Source organism: Bos grunniens, chromosome 3 (assembly GCF_055505025.1).
Source record: "Bos grunniens cultivar Pamir isolate PY7600 chromosome 3, Bosgru_T2T1.0, whole genome shotgun sequence".
Taxonomy (NCBI): Eukaryota; Metazoa; Chordata; class Mammalia; order Artiodactyla; family Bovidae; genus Bos; species Bos grunniens.
The window spans coordinates 70788107-70809905 of NC_141167.1; the positions used below are offsets into that span (position 1 = coordinate 70788107).

At 39.3% G+C, this 21799-nt stretch overlaps 1 protein-coding gene across 1 annotated transcript in view; it reads right to left on the reverse strand.

The window, feature by feature from the left end:
* The window catches only part of DIPK1A (divergent protein kinase domain 1A), a 130010-nt gene that overhangs the window by 42935 nt on the left and 65276 nt on the right, over positions 1 to 21799 (reverse strand). The window lies entirely within an intron of this gene.

Consider the following 21799-nt stretch of genomic DNA (forward strand, 5'->3'; position numbering starts at 1 on the left):
CAAAATACCCTTTAAAATGTATAATCTTTCAAATACCACCAGAATCCAAAGTTACTCATTAAGCTCAAGCACGTGCACCGTGCTACCCTGGACACCGAGTAAGATCAGGTGAAGAGAGACACAGTCCCCTCTATGACAAGCTTATAGAAGACTGGTTCAAATAAGAATCTTAAAGTTCTGTATGAATAAGTATGGCAAAAATAATTGTGTTTTAAAGAAATAAAAACAGAGAATTTGGCTACTAGTCTAATGTCTCACAGTGAGGTACAACCAGAAATGAAATGAAATGAAACTTCACATTCATTCCTATTTCCCTGCTGTATTCACCAATGCTTTATGTTCCTTTTATTCAATCAATCAAATGCTTCACCTAACAGATATTCTGGAAATTTGAGGAAAAAGTTACAACTATTAAAGGAGAAGAAAGATGAATATATATAAAGAATAAATGACTCCCCTCATGTCAGTTTGTAAAGCTGTACAATAGGATCCTCTTTGCCTTGCTTTGCAACTAGTGCTCTGGTATCTAATTGCGACTCCGGTCAGTTGGGGGTTTTTCTCCATCAACTACATATCAAACAGTTTCATCTCCAAAACTGTCAGCTGGTCAAGATAATTTGACATTTATGTTTTGAGTCTGGAACTCCAATGGTCTGATTTTATAAATAACTGAATTTAGGACCATGTGGAGAATTGAGCAAAAATAAATTAAAGACATGTAAACAAACAACGAAAAGCTAGTTTTGCTTTCACAACCCCAAGTCAGTTTCTCACACGGGACAACAGCGGGACACTGTGAGCGCTGTGGGCTTGCAAAGACAGCCGAGGGAGATGAAGGAGACACAAGTGCGTCTGCGGAGTGCAGAGGAGAAAGGGACTCCGAAATACTGAATTCTTTTGGCTCTATTTGTGGTTTAGATATCGGTCTTTGTGAAGTGAATCCCAGTACCAAAAAGCTTGAGTACAACAAATTCACAGTTAAATGATAGATCTCTGAGTTTTATTATTAAAACATTTTTTTAATGACTTAAATGCAAGTTATTTTTGTATAGCTCTAAATGAATCCAATAAAAAGAAAGTCCAGATAGATTTCCAAATTAAATCACATAAATGACCATGAGTATACACCAAGGGGTTTGTTTGAAAGACATTTAAGATAACTTGGCCCTAATAAGAGGTCTAGTCATCAGACAGAAATTGATATGTACTAGTATTACAAAGCTTAAATATTATTGAGTGACATAATGCTTGCAGAACATAAGCACTTTGCTAGGCACACAGAAAATACTCAACAAACGTTAGCAAAATCAATTTGCAAGGCCCTGAACAAAAAGCCAGTAACGCTGTCATTATGATAGGCCACCGCCTTCTTTTTGGGCTTGCCAAAAAGAAAACTGAATCTGAATCTGATTAAGCCTTTAGCTCCAACTACCAGTTTACAGGAAATACAGGAGACAGAGGCATATAAGTAACACTTAAGTAAATGACAGTATTAGGATACAATCAGCAAACTCTAGGCTGTGGGAAATGCGGCCATACAAATAACCCCGTTCTTCAACAAATAAATCACCAGGGAGAAAAGAGAGAGAAGATGAGAAAACCAAAGATCAAAAAATACCTAAGAAATATTGTATATTAAATAATCACATTTCGTGGATCTTTTTTGAGTCCTGATTCAAATGAAAAACTGTAAAACAAAAAATGACATTTATGAGACAATTGAAAACTTGAAGGTTGACAGGATACCTAATGCTGTAAAGGCATTATTTTAGTTTGTTAGGCATAATAATGTGATGTTTAAAGAAACACGAGTTAATCTTTTTGAGACAGACACTGAAACATTTATGAATGAAATAGTACCTGGGATTTGCTTCAAAACAATATAGGAAGGGAAAGGTATGTGGGAAAAGTATTAAAACAATACTGGCCGTGAGTTGGTAACTGCTCAAGCTGGGCGATGGTTACATGCCTTCGTTTGTACGTTTTTCTCTACTGATTTAACATTTGTTTACGTTGTAAGATAAGGAATACTTTCATACCAAGATACCCGCTTCCCACACATTCATTCAGCCACCATCTGTTGTCTACTACGTGCCTGGCGCCACCTTAGGCACATTCAGAACATCTGCGTTTACAGTGACAAACAAATCCTAAATACCAGATAAGTACCCTTAACACAGTTCAGAGGGTTTCTTGGACAACAGTAGCATGGCATGATTTTACTTTTATAAGTCCAATCTTTTGTGTGTATGTGGCCGTTAGAGAAAGATTATTTAGTATAAGATGATTAGACAACTGTTAATCATTTGGAAATAGCATATTTAAAAACCTAAAACACATCTTACATCAAAATAAATTCCACAGGAAACTGATAAACATGTAATACATGACATAATATAATACAAATGTAGGGATTTTTCAAAAATATTTTTTGAGATGACAAAAATTCTAACTACCACAGAATCTCTAAAGGAAGACATTGACTATGTAAAAACTTTAAAGTTGTGACAAAAATCACTGTAAACAAAGCTGAAAGATAAAATGGGATGTGACAGGAGTTTTCATCATTAGATTAAGAGAGGGTAGCTAGAGGGCTCAGGACAAGAATTGAAGTCACTTCCTGATGTTCAAGCTGGTTTTAGAAAAGGCAGAGGAACCAGAGATCAAATTGCCAACATCCGCTGGATCATCAAAAAAGCAAGAGAGTTCCAGAAAAACATCTATTTCTGCTTTATTGACTATGTCAAAGCCTTTGACTGTGTGAATCACAATCAACTGTGGAAAATTCTGAAAGAGATGGGAATACCAGACCACCTGACCTGCCTCTTGAGAAATCTATATGCAGGTCAGGAAGCTACAGTTAGAACTGGACATGGAACAACAGACTGGTTCCAAATAGGAAAAGGAGTACGTCAAGGCTGTATATTGTCACCCTGCTTATTTAACTTCTATGCAGAGTACATTATGAGAAACGCTGGGCTGGAGGAAGTACAAGCTGGAATCAAGATTGCTGGGAGAAATACCAATAACCTCAGATATGCAGATGACACCACCCTTACGGCAGAAAGTGAAGAGGAACTAAAAGCCTCTTGATGAAAGTGAAAGTGGAGAGTGAAAAAGTTGGCTTAAAGCTCAACTTCAGAAAACGAAGATCATGGCATCCGGTCCCATCACTTCATGGGAAATAGATGGGAAAACAGTGAAAACAGTGGGTGACTTTATTTTTCTGGGCTTGAAAATCACTGCAGATGGTGACTGCAGCCATGAAATTAAAAGACGCTTACTCCTTGGAAGGAAAGTTATGACCAACCTAGATAGCAGATTCAAAAGCAGAGACATTACTTTGCCAACAAAGGTCCGTCTAGTCAAGGCTACGGTTTTTCCTGTGGTCATGTATGGATGTGAGAGTTGGACTGTGAAGAAGGCTGAGCACCAAAGAATTGATGCTTTTGAGCTGTGGTACTGGAGAAGACTTTGAGAGTCCCTTGGACTGCAAGGAGATCCAACCAGTCCATTCTGAAGGAGATCAGCCCTGGGATTTCTTTGGAAGGAATGATCCGAAAGCTGAAACTCCAGTACTTTGGCCACCTCATGTGAAGAGTTAACTCATTGGAAAAGACTCTGATGCTGGGAGGGATTGGGGACAGGAGGAGAAGGGGACGACAGAGGATGAGATGGCTGGATGGCATCACTGACTCGATGGACGTGAGTCTGAGTGAACTCCAGGAGTTGGTGATGGACAGGGAGGCCTGGCGTGCTGCGATTCATGGGGTCGCAAAGAGTCAGACACGACTGAGCAAGTGAACTGAACTGAGGAGATTTGTACTCACTCCTAGGATGGTGGTAGGGTATGCTGTCACAGCATTTTCTGAAAGAGCAGTTAGCCATATACATCAAAAACTCTAAAAATTTTCATCTAGCAAATTCTACATTTAGGGATATATCACAAGTGAAGAATTAAGTCTATACTATACACATACCCACACACACATCCCCCGACCCACCCCAATGTAATATATATGACATCTTTTACACCTATTATTATAACAGTGCATTATCAGAGGCAACCAAGTTTCAGCAATCAAGAAGTTACTGAATACAATTATTGAAACCATTTTATTTTAGGAAAGCTATTTACAAGCTGTTTATGGGCAACACCTTTATACTCCTAGATATCATTAAACTATGTACAATTAGAGACAGCACTGTAGAAGAGCAGACAGCAGAATTAAACAGAGCAGACTTAAGGAAACATCAATCTTCATTATTTTGCCCATTTTTCATTATGTATACAAAGAGGAATGAATGCAGTTTGAAATCTTTTAGTGGCCATAAAGTTACAATCAACCACTTAGGTGAGAAGTTCAATCTTACATTAATATTGAGATGGGGTTTTAAAACGAGATTAACCTCAATTCGTTTAGTAAAAAATCAAGAAGACCTTACACTGTAAAATAATATTTTCTTTTTTCCTTTTTTTGCCTTGCTCTGCAGCAGGTAGAAGTCACAGAGTAAAGGAAACCACGCAGACATGGTGAGTTCTCTGCTAGTTCAGAACTTGGTCTGTCTTACCTTCTCCCTGACACCCACCTCAAGGAGTCTAGTAATGTCAACTACCTTTGGAGTCTTCATCAATAATTTCTATTAGCTATCAAATGCATATTAAGCTTAATAAATGTTGGCAGCAGAGACCTGTATATTTTTCCCTTCTGCACAGCCAATTTAATAAAATTTGAAGTAATTTTGTTTTTCTCTCAAAGAGCTAAATTAAATTTTTTTTTCCCTCTGGCATATGTTTAAATGGAAAAATACCCTGTAAACTGGCTTGCCCACTGTGTGTTCATCATGATACAGAATGCCAAAATTTTTGGAGAGGAAGTTGGATTGAGGATGTTCCCAGCAGGGCAGTGGGCATCACCTGTTATATGTAAATGACAAAAGGAGCGAAACGCATTTTTATTCTGGTATGTCACTGAAATCACCGTGATTTGAGGGTAACACAAACTAGTATAAGGGCTTTCATGTGTCCTTTAATTTCTGCAGATCCTGTTGCCTCACATTTTAAAATAAAGGTTGAAGAAAAACAGCCATAAATGACATCTGTACCTACTGACTGTTTCCCTGTGTGGCACTCACTAAAATGTTCCCAGTGGTCTGTTCTATACCAATTACCTAGACAATCTAGACTTTGATGAAAAAATATAGTTACTGTTTATGATCTTTTTATTGATGCTGAACTATCCAAAATACTGCCCAGAAGCAAAATTTGTTCTGCTGATTTTGGGCCTAGCTACTTCCCTGGTGGCTTAGCTAGTAAAGAATCCACCTACCTGCAATGTGGGAGATCTGGGTTCGATCCCTGGGTTGAGAAGATTCCCTTGAGAAGGAAATGCCTACCCACTCTAGTATTCTGGCCTAGAGAATTCCATGGACTGTATACTCCATGGGGTCACAAAGAGTTGGACACGACGGAGTGACTTCACTTTCACTTTTCACTAGTGGTACACTGCTTTATTCCAAATTATGCTCCTGAAAGTCATAAGAATTTTAGAGAATACACTATGGCATGATTCTCAACTAGAGTCAGTTTTGCCTCCTGGGGATACCTGGCAGGATCTAGAACCACAAAGTGTGACTGGAGTCTTGTCTGTTGAGGCCAGAAATGTTGCTAAACATCCTTCAAAGCACAGGAGGGCTCCCCACATCAAAGAATTATCTACCCAAACGTCCACAGTGCTAACTAAGACTGAGAAAACTTGTATTACGGTTACAAAATAACATGAAAGCAAAGATTATGGGGTTGAAAGAATCAAATTTGTATGACACTATCATTTTATTTTAAATTAATCTTTAAAGCATAAACTACTACTTAATTAGAAAAATATAACATCTGTCTGGAAATAACAGAAATAATTCTTAATGACTAAATGATTGGCAATATCTTATTATACATAAAGAAAAATCACTGGAGATGGAAAATATATACATGATGAAACAAACTTTCTCTACCAATTCTACTGTAAAGAACAGTGATACTTTTTCTTTTTTTTATATTGTTTTATTTTACTGTGATGATTTTATTTCATGAAAAATCTGAAAACCTATGAATTTATTCAAATAGTTTTACATTAAGTTTTGAATTAGGCATAAAGAGGCAACATATCAAAATTCAGCTACATAAGACTACTTCTATATTACTTACCTATTTTTCACATTCATTTATTAGGTTGGTGCAAACATAACTACAGTTTTGACCCATGAATTTTTGTTTGCTTTTTCTTTTTAATTAATTTTTTTATTGAAGGATAATTGCTTTACAGAATTTTATTGTTTTTTGTCAAACCTCAACATGAAACAGCCATAGGTATACATATATCCCCTCCCTTTTGAACCTCCCTCCCACCTCCCTCCCCATCCCACCCCTCTAGGTTGATACAGAGCCCTGTTTGAGTTTCCTGAGACACACAGCAAATTCCCTTTGGCTATCTATTTTACATATGTTAATGTAAGTTTCCATATTACTCTTTCCATACATCTCACTCTCTCTTTCCCTCTCCCTATGTCCATAAATCTATTCTCTATGTCTGTTTCTCCATTGCTGCCCTGTAAATAAGTTCTTCAGTACCATTCTTCTAGATGCCGTATATATGTATTAGAATACAATACTTCTCTTTCTCTTTCTGACTTACTTCACTGTATAATAGGTTCTAGGTTCATCCACCTCATCAGAACCGACTCAAATGCATTCCTTTTTATGGCTGAGTAATATTCCATTGTGTATCTGTACCACAACTTCTTTATCCATTCATCTGTCAATGGACATCTAGGTTGCTTCCATGTTCTAGCTATTGTAAATCGTGCTGCAATGAATAATGGGATGCATGTGTCTCTTTCAATTTTGGTTTCCTCAGGGTATATGCCTAGGAGCAGGATTGCTGGGTCAGGTCATATGGTGGTTTTATTCCCAGTTTTTTAAGGACTCTCCATACCATCTTCCCGGAGAAGGCAATGGCACCCCACTCCAGTACTCTTGCCTGGAAAATCCATGGATGGAGGAGCCTGGTAGGCTGCAGTCCATGGGGGTTGCTAAGAGTCGGACACGACTGAGCGACTTCACTTTCACTTTTCACTTTCATGCATTGGAGAAGGAAATGGCAACCCACTCCAGTATTCTTGCCTGGAGAATCCCAGGGATGGCGGAGCCTGGCGGGCTGCCATCTATGGGGTCACACACAGTCGGACACGACTGAAGTGACTTAGCAGCAGCAGCAGCATACCATCTTCCATAGTGGCTGCATCAATTCACATTCCCAAAAACAGTGCAAGAGCATTCCCTTTTCTCCACACCCTCTCCAGCATTTACTGTTTGTAGGCTTTTTGACGATGACCATTCTGACCAGTATGAGGTGATATCCCACTGTGATTTTGATTTGCATTTCTTTAACAATGAGCGACGTTGAGCATCTTTTCATGTGTTTGTTAGCCATCTATATGTCTTCTTTGGTCTTTTTCCCACTTTTGGATTGGGTTGATTGTTTTTCTGGCATTAAGTTGTATGAACTCCTTGTATATTTTGTAAATTAATCCTTTGTCAGTTGTTTCATTTGCTATTATTTTCTCCCATTCTGCTGCTGCTGCTAAGTCGCTTTAGTCGTGTCCAACTCTTTGCAACCCCATAGACAGCAGCCGACCAGGCTCCCCTTGTCCCTGGGATTCTCCAGGCAAGAACACTGGAGTGGGTCACCATTTCCTTCTCCAATGCATGAAAGTGAAGAGTGAAAGTGAAGTCACCCAGTCGTGTCCGACTCTTCGAGACCCCATGGACTGTAGCCTACCAGGCTCCTCCGTCCATGGGATTTTCTGAGGGTTGTCTTCTCACCTTGCTTATAGTTTCTTTTGCTGTGCAAAATCTTTTAAGTTTAATCAGGTCCCACTTGTTTACTTTTGTTTTTATTTCCGTTACTCTAGAAGGTGGGTCATAGAGGATCTTGCTTTGATTTATGTCACTAAGTGTTCGGCTTATGTTTTCCTCTAAGAATATTATAGTTTCTGGTCTTAAATGTAGGTCTTTAATCCATTTTGAGTTTATTTTTGTGTATGGTGTTAGGAAGTGTTCTAATTTCATTCTTTTACATGTAGCTGTCCAGTTTTCCCAGCACCATTTATTGGAGAGGCTGTCTTTGCCCCATTGTATATTCTTGCCTCCTTTATAAAAAATGAGGTATCCATAGGTGCATGGGTTTATTTCTGGGATTTCTATCTTGTTCCACTGGTCTTTAGAGCTTCCCTGGTGGCTCAGAGGGTAAAGCATCTGCCTACAATGAGGGAAACCTGGGTTCGATTCCTGGGTCGGGCAGATCCCCTGGAGAAGGAAATAGCAAACCACTCCAGTACCCTTGCCTGGAAAATACCATGGACAGAGAAGGCTGGTAGGCTACAGTCTATGGGGTCACAAAGAGTCAGACACGACTGAGCGACCACACCTTCTTTCCTTCTTTTCCACTGGTCTTCGTTTCTGTTTCTGTGCCAGTACTATACTGTCTTGATGACTGGAGCTTTGTAGTATAATCTGAAGTCAGGAAGGTTGATTCCTTCAGCTCCATTCTTCTTTCTTAAGACTGGTTTGGCTATTTGGGGTCTTTTGTGTTTCCATATGAATTGTGAAATTTTTTGTTCTAGTTCTGTGAAAAATGCCATTGGTAATTTGATAGGGATTGCATTGAATCTGTAATTGTGTTTGGTAGTATAGTCATTTTCACAATATTGATTCTTCGACCTGTGAATTTTAAATCATCATAACTAGGCTCAAACACATCTTTATTAATTAAAATAGGTACCATTACAATCAATACATTTTTGCCAATGAGAAATAACTTTGGTTATTCCTATAGTGTAAAAATCTGTGCTTTGGGATTCAATGAACTCTTGGAAAGCATTTTCTGCATCCTTTTGGTTGTGGAACCATTCTCCCTGCAAAAAGTTATCGAGATGCTTGAAGAAGTGGTAGTCAGTTGGTGAGAAGTCAGGTGAATATGGTGGATGAGGCAAAATTCCTAGCCTAATTCATTCAACTTTTGAAGCATGGGTTATGTGATGTGTGGTGAGGCACTGTTGTGGAGAATTGGGCCCTCTCTGTTGACCAATGCTAGCTGCAGGCGTTGCAGTTTCCAGTGTATCTCACTGATTTGCTGAGCTTACTTCTCAGATGTAATGGTTTCACTAGGATTCAGGAAGCTATAATGGATCAGACTGGCAGCAGACCACCAAACAGTGACCATGCCTTTTTATGGTGCAAGTTTGGCCTTGGGAAGTGCTTTGGGGCTTCTTCTCAATCCAACCACTGAGGTGGTTATCACCAGCTGTCATACAAAATCCACTTTCATCACAATCTGATAGAGAAATGGGTTTGTTGTTGTCACGTAGAATAGGAAGACACTTCAAAATGACTATTTTTTTTGATTTTCGGTTAGCTCATGAGGCACGCACTTATAGAGCTTTTTCACCTTTCCAATTTACTTCAAATGCTGAATGACCATAGCATGGCCAATGGTGACTTCTTGTGCAGTAGTGAGAGGGGCAGCTTCAGTGATTGCCCTCAGTTGGTTGTTGTCACCTGCCAATCGCCAGCCACTATGCTCATCTCCAAGGCTCTCGTCGCCTTTGCAAAACTTCTTCAACCACCACTGCACTGTACATCTGTTAACAGTTTCTAGGCCCAATGTGTTTTTGATGTTGTGAGTTGTCTCCAGTGCTTTATGACCCATTTTGAACTCAAATAAGAAAACTGCTCAAATTTGCTTTTTGTGTAACATCATGTCCCTAATCTAAAATAAATATAAAATAAACAGCAAGTAATAAGTCAATAGCAAAAAAAACATAAAATGAGAAATGTGCATTAAAATTATGTATAGCATAACCACATTTGTTTAAGAATGCATTCTAATATCAAAGGCAAATTTATAATGCAAAAAACTGCAATTACTTTTGCACCAACCTAATACAAACATATAAAGCACAAAGCCCATCTGCTTTATCCCTAAGTACCTCCCCATACAGATGTTCTTAATTGTGAAAAGTAAGGAAGAAAAATCTCTCTCACACTTTGCTTAATATATGTAGTAGACTTGAACACTCAGAAAATCTAACAAACTGATAAGGTTATAACTTGTAAAAACTCAAATACAAGGATTTCATCATTTCATAGAAAAAGTTAAGATGAGCTTGCTATTTTTTGAGGCTGGTTTACAACATTTTTATCAGTTTCATGTGTACAATGTATTTTTATTCAAGTTTTTAAATAATCACTTACTCTTAAATAAACTTCAAATATCTTTTTTCCCCTTATTGTTATATTAACAATACTATCGGAGAAGGCAATGGCACCCCACTCCAGTACTCTTGCTTGGAAAATCCCATGGACAGAGGAGCCTGGTAGGCTGCAATCCATGGGATCGCTAAGAGTCACACACGACTGAGCGACTTCACTTTCACCTTTCACTTTCATGCACTGGAGAAGGAAATGGCAACCCACTCCGGTGTTCTTGCCTGGAGAATCCCAGGGATGGCCGAGCCTGGCGGGCTGCTGTCTATGGGGTCGCACAGAGTTGGACACGACTGTAGCGACTTAGCAGCAGTAGCAGCAACAATACTATAGCTAGCTAACTTTTACTGCTAAATATTTAGGAGTAATGTGGCTGGAAAAAACTAAAGTTAAAATTATTGACATATCTTTAAATATAACTGTATCCTTTTTTAAAAAATGAACTCTAGATATTTATAATAATACTTGAGCATGAAAAACATGCTGACTGTAAAAACAGAAATATAAAGAAACCATTTAATAAGGTAAATACTGTATACCACAACACCTCCAGATCAACTTTGTTTGGAATGGATCCTATACCTTTACTAAAGGTTGTCTCACTGCTTAGTTGGAGGGTTGTGGGAAAACCATTAAGAAAATTATCTAAATGTATCTTAACTCTCTTAGTGCTAACATTCATGAACATCAAGAAACAGTTATGATGTTTAACCAAGAAACACACAAGAAAAGAACTTTCATGTCATTCCACACAAGGAAGATCTTGAGTGTTTATAAGTTAAAAATAGTGAAAAAAAAAGGTCCTAAAAATATCTATGTTCCCCAGCTTGTCCTGAGCATGAAAATACTTTTTTTATGACAAAACTTTAGAGGAGAATTCCTTGTCAAAGGGCATTATTAGCCTATTGCTCAGAGTTTTAGCATTCTTTATCTAAGAGCTGAGTTTTCACTTTTATAGGAAGAACTGTCATTATTCTCTGATCTAAATTCTAAAGGTTTTATTTGCATGAGCATATTCTCTTTTCTGATTTTATTAGAACTCTAGAAATAAAATTCTAACAAGTAGCAGATAATTTTCACATTTTCTTTGCATGCTGGTTCATATTTTTTACAGCTTACAGGGCTGACAGCACCAAAAAAGCAGAACATTTTTCCTTGGGGAACTAATTGCATGGGGTGATCCTGAAGCCTGTGGCTGATTTCAATAGCAAATTAATATCTCAAAGTGTCAAAGTATGTGGAAATGTTCATGATACGGTAAGAGAAAAAAATCAACTTTCAAAACAGCATATATGATATGTTCCCAATTTTGCTTCAAAAAAAAAAAAAAAAAAGAAAAGAAAAAAAGGAAAGTCACAAACAGACTGTACAAACTACAAGGAATACATCAAAATGTCAAGGGTGGTTATTTCAAAATGTCAAAAGTGGTAGGATTATGAATGATTTTTAGTTTTCTCTGTATTATACAGATTTTCTATAATGAATATATATTACATTAGATGACACCACCCTTATGGCAGAAAGTGAAGAGGAACTCAAAAGCCTCTTGATGAAAGTGAAAGAGGAGAGTGAAAAGTTGGCTTAAAACTCAACATTCAGAAAATGAAGATCATGGCATCCGGTCCCATCACTTCATGGGAAATAGATGGGGAAACAGTGGAAACAGTGTCAGACTTTATTTTTTGGGGCTCCAAAATCACTGCAGATGGTGATTGCAGCCATGAAATTAAAAGACACTTACTCCTTGGAAGGAAAGTTATGACCAACCTAGATAGCATATTCAAAAGCAGAGACATTACTTTGCCAACAAAGGTTCGTCTAGTCAAGGCTACGGTTTTTCCTGTGGTCATGTATGGATGTGAGAGTTGGACTGTGAAAAAGGCTAAGCACCGAAGAATGGATGCTTTTGAACTGTGGTGTTGGAGAAGACTCTTGAGAGTCCCTTGGACTGCAAGGAGATCCAACCAGTCCATTCTGAAGGAGATGAGCCCTGGGATTTCTTTGGAAGGACTGAAGCTAAAGCTGAAACTCCAGTACTTTGGCCACCTCATGCGAAGAGTTGACTCATTCGAAAAGACCCTGATGCTGGGAGGGATTGGGGGCAGGAAGAGAAGGGGACGACAGAGGATAAGATATGGCTGGATGGCATCACTGACTCGATGGACCTGAGTCTGGGTGAACTCCAGGATTCAGTGATGGACAGGGAGGCCTGGCGTGCTGTGATTCATGGGGTCGCAAAGAGTTGGACATGACTGAGCGACTGAACTGAACTGAACTGATAGATATGTAAGTAGATGCAAATACATAGTTGTTTTTTTTTTTCATATAAGTGCTTTAGCATATCTATTTTAAAACATATCTCTAGGATCTAGAAGTCTTCTGAGTGCTTTTTAAAAATTTCTTTTTTAAAACTTGGAAATAAATCCTTCATATAGAATTGTTTAAAATACAATAGTGTCAGACTTCCCTGGTGGTACTGTGGTTAGGAATCTGCCTGCCAATGTAGGGCACATGGGTACGATCCCTGGTCTGGGAAGATTCCATATGTCATGGTACAACTAAGCCTGTGTGCACAACTACTGAGCCCACAGGCCTAGAGCCTGTGTTCCTCAACAAGAGAAGCCACTGCAATGAGAAGCTCGTGCACTGCAACCTAGAGTAGCCCACCTTCACCGCAACTACAGAAAGCAACAAAGATCCAGTGCAGCCACAGATAAGTTAAAAAATACACAGTTCAGTTCAGTTCAGTCGCTCAGTCGTGTCCGACTCTTTGCGACCCCATGAATTGCAGCACGCAAGGCCTCCCTATCCGTCACCAACTCCCAGAGTTCACCCAAACTCATGTCCATTTAGTCGGTGATGCCATCCAGCCATCTCATCCTCTGTCATCCCCTTCTCCTCCTGCCCTCAATCCCTCCCAGCATCAGGGTCTTTTCCAATGAGTCAACTCTTCACATGAGGTGGCCAAAGTACTGGAGTTTCAGCTTTAGCATCAGTCCTTCCAAAGAACACCCAGGACTGATCTCCTTCAGAATGGACTGGTTGGATCTCCTTGCAGTCCAAAGGGACTCTCAAGAGTCTTCTCCAACACCACAATTCAAAAGCATCAATTCTTCAGCACTCAACTTTCTTCACAGTCCACTTTCACATCCATACATGACCACTGGAAAAACCATAGCCTTGACTAGATGGACCTTTGTTGGCAAAGTAATGTCTCTGCTTTTCAATATGCTATCTAATTTGGTCATAACTTTTCTTCCAAGGAGTAAGCATCTTTTAATTTCATGGCTGCAATCATCATCTGCAGTGATTTTGGAGCCCCCCAAAATAAAGTCTGACACTGTTTCCACTGTTTCCCCATCTATTTGCCATGAAGTGATGGGACCAGAGGCCATGATCTTCGTTTTCTGAATGCTGAGCTTTAAGCCAACTTTTTCACTCTTCCTCTTTCACTTTCATTAAGAGGCTTTTTAGTTCCTCTTCACTTTCTGCCATAAGGGTGGTGTCATCTGCATATCTGAGGTTATTGATATTTCTCCCAGCAATCTTGATTCCAGCTTGTGCTTCTTCCAGCCCAGCGTTTCTCATGATGTACTCTGCATATAAGTTAAGTAAGCAGGGTGACAATATACAGCCTTGACGTATTCCTTTTCCTATTTGGAACCAGTCTGTTGTTCCATGTCCAGTTCTAACTGTTGCTTCCTGACCTGCATACAGATTTCTCAAGAGGCAGGTCAGGTGGTCACTGGTGTAACTTAAATTATAATTAGAAAGCAAATACCCATGTAACTATCACTTGGGTTAAGAAACAGTTTCTCTAGTACCTTCACTGATCTCCATGTGACTTCTCAACAAAGGGTTATATATATAAATAAACATGCACCTGACTTCAATGATAATCATATATGTGCTTTCCTATGTAGTTTAACCATTGACCATGTATACCTAAAATGCAGAATTTGATGTTCATTACTCTTGAACTTTATAGATATAGAAACATATACCATGTACAGTGACTTGCATTTTTCTTTGATGCATTTCCCCTTCCCCTCCTGTGTTCATACATTTGTTCTCTATGTCTGTGTCTCTATTCCTGTTTTGTAAATAATATCATCAATACCAGTTTTCTAGATTCCATATATGCATTGATATACAATATTTTTCTCTTTCTGACTTACTTCATTGACAGTTTCTAGGTTTATCCAAATAAACCTAGAAATGACCCATACAATGGAGTAATATTCCATTGTATATATGTACTACATCTTTTTTATAATTAAATTTTATTTGTTGATTTATTATTTATTTTTGGTTGCACTGGGTCTTCGTTGCTGCATTCAGGCTTTCTCTAGTTGAGAACAGGGGCTACCCTCATGCTTCTCCTTGTGGTGCTTCTCTTGTTGCACAGCATGGGCTCTAGGTGCTTGGGATTCAGCAGATGTAGCACACAGGCTTCAGTGATTGCCCCTCGAGGGCGCTAGAGAGCTGGCTCAGTAGTTGTAGCACATGGGCTTAGCTGCTCCATGGCAATGTGGCATCCTCTCCAACCAGGGACAGAACCCAAGTCCCCTGCGTTGGCATGGCAGGCAGACTCTCAACCCACAGGATCACCAGGGAAGTCCCTACCATATCTTCTGTATCCGTTTCTCTGTTGATGGGCATTTAGGTTGCTTTCCATATTCTGACTATTGTAAATAGTGCTGCAATGAACAATGGGGTACATGTGTCTTTTTTGGTTATGGTTTCCTCTGGGTATATGTCCAGTAATGGGACTGCTGGGTCACATGGTAGTTCTATTTTTAGTTTTTTAAAGAACCTCCATACTCTTCTTCTTAGTGGCTGTATCAACTTACATTCCCACCAACAGTGCAGGAGGGTTCCTTTTTCTAATCAATATACAGAAATCTCTTGCATTCCTATACACCAAGAACAAACGATCAGAAAGAGAAATTAAGGAAACAATTCCATTTACCACTGCAACAAAAAGAATAAAATACCTAGGAATAAACCTACCTAAGGAGGCAAAAGACCTGTGTACACAGAAAACTATAAGATACTGATGAAAGAAATCAAACACAACATAAACAGATGGAGAGATATACCATGAATTGGATGAATCAATATTGTGAAAATGATTATACTACCCAAAGTGATCTACAGATTCAATGCAATCCCTATCAAATTACCAATGGCATTTTTCACAGAACTAGCTCAGAAAACTTTACAATTTGTATGGAAAAACAAAAGACCCTAAATAGCCAAAGCAATCTTGAGAAAGAAAAATGGAGCTGGGGAAATCAGGCTCTCTGACCTTAAGACTATTCAAGACACAGATGTATAGAACAGTCTTTTGTACTCTGTGGGAGAAGACGAGGGTGGGATGATCTGAGAGAATAGCACTGAAACATGTATATTATCATATGTGAAACAGATCGCCAGTCCAGGTTCTATGCATAAGACAGGGTGCTCAGGGCTGGTGCACTGGGATGACCCTGAGAGATGGGATAGGGAGGGAAGATGGAGTGGGGTTCAGGATGGGGAACACATGTACACCCATGGCTGATTCATGTCAAGGTATGGCAAAAACCACTATAATATTGTAAAGTAATTAGCCTCTAATTAAAATAAATAAATTAATTTTTTTTAAAAAGACTATTTGACAAAGCTACAGTAATCAAGAAAGTGTCATACTGAATTATGGTAATCCCATAGTCCCAAGATCCTTGTCAGTTACTGCTTTAGGGAATTCTTTAAAAAAAGAAAAAAAGCAAGAAAGAGAGAGAGAGTATGATACTGACACAAAAAGAAACAAAACAGAAATGTAGACCAAAGGAACAGGATAGAACCCCCAGAGGTAAACCCACACACTTAGGGTCACCTAATCTATAACAAAGGAGGCTGTGGTTGGTGCTGGGAAAACTGGACAGCTATGTGTAAAAGAATAAAATTACAACCTAACACCATACACAAAAATAAACTCAAAATGATTTAAAGACCAGAATGTGAGGCCAGACACTATAAAACTCTTGGAAGAAAACAGGCAGAACATTCTCTGACATAAATCGCAGCAGGATCTTTTTTGACTCACCTCCTAGAGTAATAAAAATAAACTAATGGGGTCTAATTAAACTTAAAACTTTTGCACAGCAAACAAGATGAAAAGACAACCCTCAGAATGGGAGAAAATATTTGCAAACGAAACAACTGACAAAGGATTAATCTCCAAAATACACAAATGGTTCATGTAGCTCAATATTAAAAAAAACAATCAATCCAATCAAAAAATGGGCAGAAGACCTAAATAGACATTTCTCCAAAGAAGACATACAGATGGCCAACAAACACATGAAAAGATGCTCAGCATCACTAATTATTAGGGAAATGCATATCAAAACTATAGTGAGGGGTCACCTCATGTCAGACAGAATGGTCATCATCAAAAAAATCTACAAACAGTAAATTCTGGAGAGGGTGCTGCTGCTTTAGGGACCACAAGCCAGGCACATGTTTAAAAGAGCGTAAGACCAGAAAAACAAAGCAAAGCCATCCCTAAGAAGGCACACAGAAGGCTTTTAATGAACAAATAACCTGCATTTTATGCAGCAAATGCAAGGGAGATGCAGTCCCTATGAGCACTCTACATAAAAGGAATATTAGGATTTTTAAGAGCAAAGGAACTCAGTCACGGAGTTCTTCAACATCCCAGTACAAAAGATAGGGGTTAAGAAAGCTAAGTGTTCCCATTTTCTATTGTTATATAATAAACTATCCCCAAACCCAGAGGCTTAGAAAAATAATCTATGTCTCCCGTGGTTCTGAGTTGACTGGACTGAGCTGGTCAGTCAAGTTTTCCATGAATTCATGATTAGGGCTGAAGACATGTGACAAAGGACTGACTGGGCTGGACACACGTGTGGCTGTTTCACCCCCAGGCCCAGTCCCTTGGCTGGAGTAGCTAGAACAGCTGCATACGGCAAGCTGGCCTCCTGAGCACGGTGCTCAGGGTAGTTAGGCTTCTTTCATGATGGCTGGGTTACCCCAGGACAACAGCTCCCAGAGACCAAGGAGGAAGCGGCCCCGTTTCTGCCCTACTCTCGTGGTTACACAGGCCAGATCAGAGGGACTGTAGGGGGCACTCCTTAAGGGCATGCACACCAGGAGGCAGGGCTACTGCAGGGTCATCTTTGGAGAGTAGTTGCCATTCCCAGATCGGGTCAGCAAAGCAGGGTCTAAGAGTGAAGAGAAAAACAAGTGCAAGTCCTAGCCAGAACAGATGATTTTCTTGGCCATTCAGATTAAGGGCTCTTCCTTCTTCCTTAATGGAGCATAACTGGAAATTTCTATTAAAATCCACTCATAGTATCTGTAGTTGTATATATATTTAAGCTTATTAAATACAGTTTTCATTCCATATCATGACCGCAGTAACTATCAACAAATCTTTATTTATTTATTTATTTTGTGGGGGCCACACCTGCATCATGTAGGATCTTAGTTCTCTGACCAGGGATTGAACTTACGCCCTATGCAATGGAAGGACGGAATCTTAACCACTGGACTGTCAGGAAGTCCCAACTTTAGCTTATACACATGAAGTTCCAAGTTAAAGAACTGCTTGAGATAAGTCTCCAAATAGGATTCATGTTGTCTTAGCAACATTTGGGGACTCAGAATGGGCAAATCAGGTGGTCATTTTCCCTTTTTAGTAGGCTTGAGCACTATACTGGGTCTCAGTTCAGTTCAGTTCAGTTTAGTCGCTCAGTCATGTCTGACTCTTTGCGACCCCATGAACCGCAGCACTCCAGGCCTCCCTGTCCATCACCAACTCCCAGCGTCCACCCAAACCCATGTCCATCGAGTCAGTGATGCCACCTAGGCATCTCATCCTCTGTCATCCCCTTCTCCTCCTGCCCTCAATCTTTCCCAGTATCAGGGTCTTTTCAAATGAGTCAGCTCTTCACATCAGGTGGCCAAAGTATTGGAGTTTCAGCTTCAACATCAGTCCTTCCAATGAATACCCAGGACTGATCTCCTTTAGGATGGACTGGTTGGATCTCCTTGCAGTCCAAGGGACTCTCAAGAGTCTTCTCCAATACCACAGTTCAAAAGAATCAATTCTTTGGCACTCAGCTTTCTTTATAATCTAGAACTTAGTAAACATACAACATCCGCAGGCAAATCTTACATGGGAATCCCAGTGGGCACTAATAATTCACTCACTAAAAATAAAGTTTAGCTACATTTTACCTAAACTCAAAGGTTAAAAAGCATGGTCCCTTTAAACTTCAGACTCTGAAGTACATTTTAGAGGAAAATTTATTTGGGATAATTACCTCTAGGTTGTACAATCTGATTAACATAATCTGCAACAGAGTTTAGAATCTTGGTGTACCCAGAGGCTGATTAGAATTAGATGAAACTTGATTACTCTAAAGGGTCTTAAAAAGGAAATTAATGTTAGTTAATATTCTGTGAGACTGATGAAGATGACGGCTGGGTTCAGAAACTTCCTTTCCTAGGATTCATCTGGGTGACTTCCAGACACAGTGGCAATTAAACATTGAAACCCAACCTCTCTCTGATACATGAGGAAAGCAGATGTGTATGTTCAAATACTGGGGTGGTCAAAGCAGGGGTGGGGGAGGTTGCTCACCTCTGAGCAACAACATTCTGCCTTTGTATCACTGAAAGGATTGTGGTTGCTCAGGAACTGTGGTCAGAAAGGAGCTACTGTTTCTTCAACCTGAAAGGCATATGGGGATTCTATTCACATTGGTTGGTACCCTACCACATATTTCCAGGAGCCCTGGAGCAGAACAATTTTCCTTTAAAAATACAGTGGTTGGAAAGTGTCTATCTAGTCCATTCTAATCAGAATCTCTGAAGGTACACTCCCAGTTTGTCAAGCAATTGAAACAGAAGTGACATAGAAATGGTAACTACGTCAGTTAGAATGGTCCTCAGTAGACCTGGATTCTATTTTTTTTCTCATCAAAGTACTTTCAACCAGGAAACAGGACACACATCCTATAGAAAAAATGGACAACAAAGAATTATGTAATTTCAGCTAAACGACAAGTAAGTCCTGGGGTGCAGCGTATAGCATAGTGACCATGGACTGTAGCCTGCCAGGCTCCTCTGTCCATGGGATTCTCCAGGCGAGAATACTGGAGTGGGTTGCCATTCCCTTCTCCAGGGGATCTTCCCGACCCAGGGATTGAACCAGGGTCTCCTGCATTGCAGACAGATTCTTTACCATCTGAGCCCATCAGGGAAGCTCATAGTTAACGATACTGTATTGTATATTTGAAAGTTGCTAAGAGAGGAGATCTTAAAAGTTCTCATCACAAGAAAAAACTGTAACTATGTGAGGAGATGGATGTTAACTAATCTATGCGGTGATCACTTTACAGTATATACACACATCAAATCATTCTGTTGTCCACCTAAAATTAACACATGATATGTTAATTACAACTTAATAAAAAACAAGAATACTTATGTTAAAAAAGTATAATAAACAATCCAGTTTTGGTGTATTTATTTCATAGCTGTTGTATAATGTACTTATATAATCTACATTATCTTGTAAGAAAAATGAAATTGGGGTCAAATGATAAATGTCGTTTATCACTTTTTTTGACTTAATATTAAAACACATTGTTAGGCCATGACATAGTCTTGATATTTTAAAAATATGATGTTTAAATGAATGTTTAACATTTTACAGTATGGGTATGCCATACATTATGGGTATTTAACCTTATTTCTATCATTGAACATGTTGTTATTTCCAATATTGTGGTCTATTAATAGTAAAAACATTATTAGTGAGAGCCAATATTTACTATGTTGCACTGTACCAGGGACTGTTATCTTCATAAAAAGTCTGATCTACTGTGGTATATTGGCCAGGGGTAAAAAAACTATGGTCCATGAGCCAAATCCTGTCTGCTACCTGGTTTTGCAAGTCATCTTATTGGAACACAGCCAGCCCCTGTGGTGATTTACCATCTAAAGCTGCTTTAATGCTATAAATGGCAGAGTTGAGTGGTTGCAACAGAGACCTTATGACCAGCAAAGCCCCAAATATTTACTATCTTGCTCCTTATAGTTTGTCAACCCTTGAATTGTAAATATTCATTCCTTCCCCCTCCCCTAGTTTCCCTGCCTCATTGCTGTTGGCCTGGCCATGTGACTTGCTTTGGTCAATGTTTGTTAGTAGATGCAACGCAAAGCAAAAGGTACAATAAGACTTGCCTCTTTGTGCTTCAGGCTTTGCCAAAAGAAGAACAGGTCCTGGCAGTCCACACATTCCAGGAGAGTAAGTGACACCATGGCCCACCTGAACCAAACCCATAGCCTGGAGCCAATCTCAGCCTATAAAAGTTGAACTCCAGCTGATCTGTTGGATGTACAAGTTAGAAATAAATGCTCATTATGTGTCACTGAGTTTTGGGGGCAATTTGTTATGCAGCATTGCTGTGGTAGCTAACAGATATTGGACTCTTCCTTACTCTTAAATCTCCTTGTAAGAACTCTATGAGTGGGGACTATTCTTTGTTTTACAGATGGAGAAACTGAGAAACGTATGGAGAGTAAAGCAAGGGTATATGAGTGGATCACAAAAAAATGTGGAAAATTCTGAAAGAGATGGGAATACCAGACCACCTGATCTGCCTCTTGAGAAATCTGTATGCAGGTCAGGAAGCAACAGTTAGAACTGCACATGGAACAACAGACTGGTTCCAAATAGGAAAAAGAGTACGTCAAGGCTGTATATTGTCACCCTGCTTATTTAACTTATATGCAGAGTACATCATGAGAAACGCTGGGCTGGAAGAAGCACAAGCTGGAATCAAGATTGCCGGGAGAAATATAAATAACCTCAGATATGCAGATGACACCACCCTTATGGCAGAAAGTGAAGAGGAACTAAAAAGCCTCTTGATGAAAGTGAAAGAGGAGAGTGAAAAAGTTGGCCTAAAACTCAACATTCAGAAAACGAAGATCATGGCATCCGGTGCCATCACTTCATGGCAAATAGATGGGGAAACAGTGACAGATTTTATTTTCTTGGGCTCCAAAATCACTGCAGTTGGTGATTGCAGCCATGAAATTAAAAGATGATTGCTCTTTGGAAGAAAAGCTATGACCAACCTAGACAACATATTAAAAAGTGGAGACACTACTTTGATGACAAAGATCCGTCTAGTCAAAGCTATATTTTCTCCAGTAGTCATGTATGTATGTGAGAGTTGGACTATAAAGAAAGCTGAGCACCGAAGAATCGATGCTTTTGACTGTGGTGTTGGAGAAGACTCTTGAGAGTCCCTTGGACTGCAAGGAGATCCAACCAGTCCATCCTAAAGGAAATCAGTCCTGAATATTCATTGGAAGGACTGATGCTGAAGCTGAAACTCCAGTACTTTGGCCACCTAATGTGAAAGAACTGACTCACTGGAAAAGGGCTTGATA